The 9,161-nt window shown below is 42.5% G+C and overlaps 2 non-coding genes across 2 annotated transcripts; one reads left to right on the top strand and one right to left on the bottom strand.

Annotated features, from left to right (window-relative positions):
* Positions 1-1,863: 1,863 nt before the first annotated feature.
* TRNAN-GUU (transfer RNA asparagine (anticodon GUU)) lies at positions 1,864-1,937 on the bottom strand. The gene has a single exon. It is a non-coding gene; the product is annotated as a tRNA-Asn (tRNA).
* Positions 1,938-2,559: 622 nt separating this feature from the next.
* On the top strand, positions 2,560-2,632 carry TRNAF-GAA (transfer RNA phenylalanine (anticodon GAA)). Its single transcript has one exon. It is a non-coding gene; the product is annotated as a tRNA-Phe (tRNA).
* The last annotated feature ends 6,529 nt before the right edge of the window (positions 2,633-9,161 follow it).

The raw sequence follows: 9,161 nt of genomic DNA, 5'->3' as shown, positions 1-9,161 counted from the left end.
TCATGCCCTACTGGCCGCAGGCTAATGGGGACGTTGAGAGGTTTATGCAAACTCTAAACCGAGCCCTCAGAATAGGTGTCGAACAAAGAGAAGACAGTGAGCAATGTCTGCAGCAATTTCTGAGTACATATCGCCAGACACCTCACAGCACTACAGGTTGTGCGCCTGCTGCGCTGATGTTCAAAGTCCCGCCTCAGGATTGCTTCCCGTCTGGTCCTCATGGGTATCACCTGAGCTCGTGTTGAAGCCACCCAGCGGCACCGAGAGCGCACAAACCGGAAAGCTACTGAAAAACGGCAAAGTCGATTCAGAGACTTTCAGGAAGGAGATAGGGTGGTAGTGAAGAATCGCCGGCCAGGAGGGAAATTCCAAACTCCTTTTGAGCCTGAAACCTGGCAGGTCATCAGTGTGAGAGGCGTCATGATAACAGCAGCCCGAGGCAGGCAGAGGATCACCAGAAACGTATCACACTTCAGGAGAGCAGGGGTTTCGACCACATCTGGAGAGGAAGGAGAGGTCGATGAATTGATGGCTGCATCTCTGGGTGAGGAGGAACGGACAGAGGATACTAAAGGTAGCGGTGCCCAGTGCACGTCACCCGTTGGGTGAAAATGCTGGCCAGGAAGAATCACTTGCCAGAGGAGGACGATACCATTTGCGCCCCAACCCTGTGCCAAAGAGCCAGCTCAAAGATTTTGTCTGTACACTGGTCTGTTAAGAAAGGATGTTGTGGCGTCGCTGCCTGTTCGTCAGACTGCGGAGGAGCCCACGTTCGAGGCTGTAGATCTGCTGTAGGGTCCTGGGTGACCAGATGACTGCTATGAGCTGGCCAGGTGTGCTGTACATGGGCCCCTGTATCCATTGACAATTTTTCTGTTCTTTCTTAATTTTCTTTCCCGTCCCTGCATTTCTATTTCTCTTTTATTTGCTTGTCTAAGTCTCCATCACTCCGGTATTGAATCTTTAGTTGGTTATGGTCTCTATGTGTATTAATTTCCTCTTCTGTGTGAAGTAAAAACATGGGAGGGATGTAGAGAGCCACCCGGACTCTCCCCTACTTTGTATCCTGTTGCGTGCGTCCGGGCGGAGGGCGGAACAGTCTATAAAATAAAGACGGGGCTGCGCTGACGCAGTTCCCACTGGAGACACCAACCATCATGTACGTGTGTTCCTTTACCGAATGTGTTGCGGCCTGCGCGACACTACACGTGTGACGTGGCATGCACTGCGTTGTGGCACGCTACACTTGCTCTAGTATCGACTCTTATTCCTCTTATGTACTTTCATCTATTGTGCAATGTTTTCTGATAACATTTTACAGCTCCTAGGTTGTTGGTGTTTTCTTTACTCCCTCGCCCCCTGCTGAGTAAGTAAATGGAATACAACCTCGACTTCCTCCTTTACTCCTACATCCACCCTTGGCCTCGCCTCAGTCTCTGCCTCGTGGTGTTTTGGGTTCATTTCATGCAAATGATTCCATATATTTAGTTTTTGAACACTTATGTAGTTGGTAAACGTTCCAAAGAACGCGAATTGTCAAAATAAAATAAAATTATAACGTTTAGGTTTTTAAATAATATTAAATAAGATTTCCTAATTAACAGTCGCAAGTCACGCGTAAAGGCAAGTGAAAATACATAAATGAAAAAAAAATTGCCAAAAAAGCACGTGAAGTTGATTTTCAAATCCGAAATGAATAGATAATATGAAGTCCGCCATGAATCAATGTTCCTATTGCCTTATTATTCCGAACAGAGGAAATAATTGAAAATGAGCATTTCAAATAACTGCTAACTAGAATTCAACAATAGGTCTCCGAAGTGAGATCCTTAAGATATGGGCTGGAAAATAAAATGTACCACACGTCCCTGGGTGGGCTCGAACCACCAACCTTTCGGTTAACAGCCGAACGCGCTAACCGATTGCGCCACAGAGACTGCTGAAGTATGGAGTTTTATGGAAAGCAATTCAAGAAGTATCTCTAGCAGGTGGGTATACATAATTCATACCTTTTTAATTTGGTAGCAAAGTAAATGTATATGGAACCGAAGTAAGTTCTACATGCGCAAATGAAAGTAAACAAAAAGACGAACCTTAGATAAGTAGGCAATATATAAATTACACGACATTGGAAAGTTTTGGGGCAAAAACATAATTAATGCACTGTAAAAGGGATAAAAGCGGTTAGCATAAATGCTGTGATAATCGACTTTGGTGGTATTCAGATTATCAAACGCAGTTCTCTTTGTGGTGTATTATATTTACTCCATTCCAAGATGGCGGCTTCGGGCGAGTCCAAGATCGACGAGCTTCACTCGGGCGGCCATCTTTAAAGCGGCACGACTCCTCCCTGGAACCTCGACGAGCGCTTCGGCCAATACAACCGCTTTTACAAAATGTGAGCACATTGGCTCTGCTTTCTTTCTGATATGATTTTATGGCTTTCAAAAGTTACCTCCTCAATTGAAGTTTACCATAAAAATCCAAACGAAGATACAAAACCCCACTTTGCGGAAAATATAAACACTAGAATGAAAACCGCGCTCATTGTTGGCATCAGCCGAAATAGCTCAGTTGGGAGAGCGTTAGACTGAAGATCTAAAGGTCCCTGGTTCGATCCCGGGTTTCGGCAGTCTGTTTTTGCATTTCCTAAAATACAAAAATGCATTTTCCTAAAGTACAATTACCTGTACATTTGAGCTTTATGCTTTTGAAGTGTATTCCATGATTTATCAATTTACCGCACTTGGACTTCTCCCAAGAATCGTTAACTTGTAATACATTTATTTGTTTCCTTTTCCATTAATATTAATAGCTCATATTTGAGTGCATTTTTGGGATCATATTTTGTGGCTGAATATTTTTTATCAAGGTTTCCTTTCATTCCAAAGTTTCAACATATGGAGTACACTCCAGCATAAGATTGGTAAAAAGATGTTCGGAGTTCAGCGAAGTGCAGGATCTAGGCAATGAACAGGAACGGCAATACCCGTGGAAAACACGAATAAAACCTCTGTAAATAGCTTCCATTCAAGGTTAGATTAAAATATGACCTTACACGACAGCAGACCCGTTTAAGGCGGGAGGCTCCAGATTTATGAAGTAACACAAGCATGCTTTATTTTAGCTCTCTTCAACCTAGGATTGTTTCTGTTGTAATATATGTCGGTGGGGAAATTACATTCCCCAGATTTTTTTTAAAACAACCCGCTTTCCACAATTCGGATTCTCCACATCAGGGTAGATTTAGCAGGTACCGCTCCCTTGTATTACCTGTATGGACCTATATATGAAGTTGTGGTACAAAGGGCCTTCATTAATGCTGATCCCAACAAGAATGGTCCCCAAATATCATTGAATATTTGCAGCTGCTCTTGAATACTACTTGTTCATCATTCTCCATTGTGAAGGATTCCATCCTCTCATCATGTGTGGGTAGGGATGTCATCAATGCAAAGGCAGTGCCAATTTGCAAAGGCAGTGTCAATCCATCTTGTCTTGTGAATTGTCATTGTTGTTGTATATTGAGGATCATGTAGGGCTGAGAGTTCTGACTCTTAAAAAAATTGAATGATTCATGAATTTGATTACAAGACCGGAGGCTCATATTATGCAGTCTTTTCTTGCTTTAATTTTTACAGCAGCCAAGTAAGAACTAATCTTCCCAAAGAAAAATGATAAAACTACAAAGTGACATCATAAAGGGAACAACCAATAGGATGTCAAGTATAACCATAACTATGTTGACTGTGAACAACAAGTCCTCTTTTCTTGCTGCTCACAGTCAAGATAAGTACTTCCACCTTTGTCCGTTTATTTGGTGTTATGATGTATTTGTTCTTCGATTACATGTTTATTTTCATATAATATTGCTCGTTATTGCTTTCGGTACCTTTAAGTGTCGTCGCGTGCTCGAACGCTTTGGGGGTTGCAGTGCGTCTCGTAACAGTTGTCATTCTGCTGTTGGGAGACGTGCTGGGCTTCTCTGCCATCATTCCTACCTGCGTGTTTCTCCTCAGGTTTGTTGCCGCTCCGGTCGATATTTCTCGATACAGAGTCTTCCCTCGGGTTACTCCCCCATAGGAGTGGCCTCGTTTAGATACCACCTTCCTCCCTTTACAGCAGTAGGACTCCATCTATTTAGTTTACACACCTCTTCTCCAAGCCACTCCCCTTCTATCTTTCTCCTTTTTAACCCCTTTTTTGCTGGCAGAAAATGTGATTATTTATTCAGTCACAGTTCTCACTGCAATGTTGCTATTTTGTATCTTCTCAGTATGTCTGAGGAAGAAGAATCTAAATTATTTAAAGAGAATCTTAAGTCTTTTATTAAGGACTCTGTTCAACAGGCTGTATTTGTTTCTATGTTGGACATTTCTAAGAATTTAGAAGCCTCTTTGTCCAAGATGATTTCTGCCAATGATTTGCCCTCTGCCAGGGGCAGGAAACGTGCGGCCACCCTTCCTGATCCATTTAAAGGCAGTTCTGTTTCGTTTGGTCCTCCCACCCGAGAGGTTTCTAAGTCGGGGCCCCTTTTGCCCCCTCCTTCATATTATGCAGTTAAGAGGCACTGATGATGACAATTATTCTTTTAGTCACACAGATGACTTAGACAGATCTACGGATCCATATATTTATGGGCCTCCAGAGAAAAGGCAAAGAATTTCTCCTCCTGACAGTGGTGTCGATCACCCTGTGTGTCAAGATTTAGTGGACCATTTAGGTGTACCTATGTTCGACCCTTCTTTCATGGTGCACCCCAATTCTAAATAATGGTATCCAGCTGATCATGTCGCAAACTATGTTTCCTTTTATTTACACAATGCAATGGATGAGGTTACCAGAAATAAATTGAAGTCGGAATGTCCCCGTCCCTCCTTACCCAACAACATTACGGTTATTCCTGTTATTGACCCAAACAAGGGGTGGATAGAGCTTGGTCTAATTGCCAAGATAAACTGTTGGACTTGGTGGGTCCTCTCACTAGGATTTTTGATTTGGCAGAAGAGGCCACAATGGAACAATCAACGATAGATCCTGTCGTACTTCCCAATTGGGCCCAACATGCTATTTTTATGCTTGGCAATGCGAATACTCAATTATCTATTGAAGGAAGGAAAAGTCTCCTACTGAAGATTGACCCGAAACTGGTGTCTTTGGCCTCTAAAGAAGAGGGCCCTTTGGCTAAAGGATTATTATTCAGAGACTCATTTATTAAGGATCTAGGCAAATATGTCTCTACCTTTGCCACCTTGGATAAGGCTTAACTTTCTTTAAAAAAGATTTTTTCTTCACAGGTTTTCTCCAGGGTCAGCAAAGGCAGGAGTCGCTTTGCCGGCCGCTCTGTCAGGATTCAATACCCCAACAGAGATTCCTTCAATCAGCATCGCCAGCCTGATACCTACTCAGGATACAAGCCTCGCTTCTATCCCCACCGATGAAGAGCATACCGGACCAGAGGTTATTCTAACAAAGGAGAACAATTTTCCGGTAAGTGTTTTCAATTCTGTCCCTCCTCCCATAGGAGGCAGCCTGGCCCTATTTGTAGATTCATGGTTTCCTCTCATGACAGATCCCTGGGTGATTCAATCTATTCAAGGTTACCTCTTAGAGTTTTATCAACCTCCAATACAATCCCGTTTTCCTCTTCCCCTTGTTTTTAATCAAGATCAACATCAACGCCTCCATAGCGAGATCCAGTCTCTTCTCATCAAACATGCCATAGAACCAGTCTTGTTCGACTCTTCAGGTTTTCTCAGCACCATCTTCTTGGTTCAGAAAAAGAACCAAAAGTTTCGACTCATTCTGAACCTAAAGAGCTTCAACAACTTTGTAGTTTATCGCCATTTCAAGATGGAGACTATTCTGCATCTCAGGAACATTTTACTATAAAACGATTGGTTGATCAGATTAGATCTTCAAGGCGCTTACCTTACTGTACCAATTCATCCTTCTCACAGGAAATATCTACAATTTCAATGGGGAGATTGTTTTTATCAGTACAAGGTTCTTCCTTTCGGCCTCTCCTCAGCTCCTTGGTGTTTCACCAAGATTCTGAAGCCAGTAGCATCTTTCCTCCGGAGTACGTTTGATCCTTTATCTAGACAACTTTCTACTTATAGCACAGGACAGAGATCTTTTTCTTTCTCAGTTACATCTTTGTCAAAATCTCCTCCTCAAATTAGGATTTCTCATCAATTTTCAAAAATCCGCCATCGTTCCAACTCAAAAGCTGAAATTTCTAGGTTTTCTCATAGACAGTAGTCAATCTATTCTCCAACTTCCCCAACACAAGGTCACTCTTATAAAGAAGGAAATTTGTCAATCATTATCTCTTCCTCGCATCTGTCTCAGGACTCTAGCTCGTCTGGTGAGGCTTCTTGCTTCTTCAGTTCAGGCAATCTGTCTAGGCCCTCTTCATTATCGCGCTCTTCAACGTTTAAAGATTTGTCATCTTCACAAAGGTCTTGCCTATTCCGATCCAGTTTCTCTAGACTCGGAATCCAGGGAAGAGCTCTTGTGATGGTTGACCCACTTAGATGCCTGGAACGGGAGAACAATCTTCTATGCCGCCCCAGATCTTGTATTAGAATCCAATGCTAGTCTGACTGGTTGGGGCGTAAGGTGTGGTCGTTTCTCAACTGGAGGCGCATGGTCTCAGAGGGAGTCCTTCTTGCACATAAACAGTTTAGAGATGCTTGCAGGTTCCTGTAACATCCAATCCTTTACAAAAGAAAGAGTAAGTTGCACCATTCTTCTCAGGATGGACAACTTAACTGCTGTCAGATATATCAACCATCTTGGAGGCACCAGATCCAAGATTTTAGCAACCCTGGCGAAACATCCTTGGGAATATTGTTTACATCGAAACATATCAGTCAAAGCAGTTTACCTACCAGGAAGATTAAATACAGTGGTAGATTGGTACTCCAGACATCTTCAGGACTCAAGTGATTGGCAACTGCATCCTTCAGTGTTCAATTGTCTTACTTCCATCTTTGGCAGCATGGCAATAGGTCTCTTTGCCTCTCGCCTCAATTCTCACCTTCCTTCCTTTTTCAGTTGGAGACCGGATCCACAAGCCCTAGCTACAGACGCTTTCCTCCAAAATTGGCCGCTAACTCTTCTTTATGCTTTTCCTCCTTTCCTCCTCATTCCTCGGGTCCTTGCTCAGGCACGCAAGCAGCAATCTTCACTAGTTCTCATAACACCTTTTTGGCAAGCATAACCTTGGTATCCAACTCTGTTGGAATTGGCAACGGACCGCCTTGTCTGGCTTCCTCATTTCCCCGACTTACTGCTGGATCCTCAGGGTTGGCAACACTACATGGTTCTCGACAAATCACTTTTTCTCATTGCTTGGAAGATTTCGTGTTGTCCTGGAGAACCCCAGGAATTTCAGAGGATGCTATCAAACTCATCCAGCAGTCTAGGGCCCATGGTACAATGAGAGCCTTTAAATCTGCATGGGTCGCTTGGTGCAGCTGGTGTATGGGCAGGAATTCAGATCCCTTTTCAGCGGATGTAGTATTGGTAGTAAACTTCCTCGCTTCCTTGTCATCGCAGGGTAAAGCTTACAGCACTATCAATACTTACAGATCAGCAATTTCAGCTGAACATTACAGAGTCAACGGCAGACCGATTGGTGAACATCCTCTGATTTGCCAGCTATTCAAGGGAGTAACATATGTTATTCCTCCATCTCCTAAATATAACATAATGTGGGATGTTAATTTGGTGTTAAAAGTTTTCATTGCTTGGCCAGAGAATGTAGTTCTTTCTTTTAAGTAAATTTCTGCGTAATTAACCATTCTTTTATGTTTGATATCTCTAAAGTGTGTTTCAGATGTTAAAGCATTGGATGTTACCTCTTTCTTCTTCTCTCCTTTGGATGTTTCTTTTCAGGTTTGGAGATGCACTAAAACTAATTTCACTTTTATTCATTATCCGTTTTTTTCCTCTCAAACCAATTTGTGTGTTGGAAATTGCTTGAAGAGTTATGTAGTTCGTACTGCAGATTTGAGATCATCCTCGTCTTCCTAATGACTAATTTCTTTCCAAAAACTCCACAAACCTGTTTCCTGCCCTACCTTTTCCCGTTGGGTCAAAAGGATCATGTCCCTGGCAGGGATTAACATAGACTCATTCGGTGCCCATTCAGCCAGAGGGGCGATGGCCTCTCGGGCTTTCTGGGCTGGAGCTTCTTTGCAGGATATTCTCAAATCTGCAGATTGGTCTAATGAAAACACATTCAGAACTTTTTATTGTAAATCAATTTCACATGTTTCTGATTCTGTTGTTTCTATGCTTTGAACGTGCATAATATGAGCCTCTGGTCTTGTAATAAAATTGAGATTTTCCTAGCCTTGGTGTCAGAAAGGCTACATTTTATTAAAGGCACAGAGGCTGGTATTATCCCACCACTTTTATTATCCCTTTCCTGTTTCTTCTGTTTGCAGTTCCAACTCCCTCTCCCGGCGTTGGCTCCTCCTAGTTCACATGGTTTTCTTCCATCCACACAGGAATCCTTCCTCAATGGATCTTCTCCCTGGGATCGTTCTGCAGCTCGTCAGTTTTAAGACTGTTTTATGCACCTTTTCACTATGTTGACTATTTTTAATGCTGTTTTGTTAGTTACTTATACACCTCTTTAGTTCTTGCATCAAGAAAAGAGGACTTGTTGTTCGCAGTCAACATAATTATGGTTTACTCAACATCCTATTGGTTGTTTATGATGTCACTTTGTAGTTTTATCATTTTTTTCTTTGGAAAATGTAGTTCTTACTTGGCTGCTGTAAAAATTAAAGCAAGAAAAGACTGCTTAATATTCGCCTCCGGTCTTTAATAAAATCTAGCCTTTCTGACACCGAGGCTAGGAAAATCTCAATTTGCGTGTCATCCTTGAACAGGGTCCATGCTAATCTTCTTTTCTCCAAAAAGCAAAGCGGTCAGACCAATCACGTAATATGTTTCTGGATGACTTGCAGAGGATCAATATTCTGATTGGCTGGTTTATGTGCAAGGGACGTTATGACAGAATATAACTTTCTGGTGGGTGTATAAAATCTTAGAGGCATATTTAAGAAAAGTGGTGCTGCACACAGTGCAGCACCACTTTTCTTGCGCCCCTTAGTGCCCCCCTAACGCCACCATGTGTGCGC

This window comes from Pleurodeles waltl, chromosome 9, assembly GCF_031143425.1.
Source record: "Pleurodeles waltl isolate 20211129_DDA chromosome 9, aPleWal1.hap1.20221129, whole genome shotgun sequence".
NCBI classification, from domain to species: domain Eukaryota; kingdom Metazoa; phylum Chordata; class Amphibia; order Caudata; family Salamandridae; genus Pleurodeles; species Pleurodeles waltl.
Note: the sequence above shows the minus strand (reverse complement) of the source record. Positions and strands in the feature narration are given on the sequence as shown.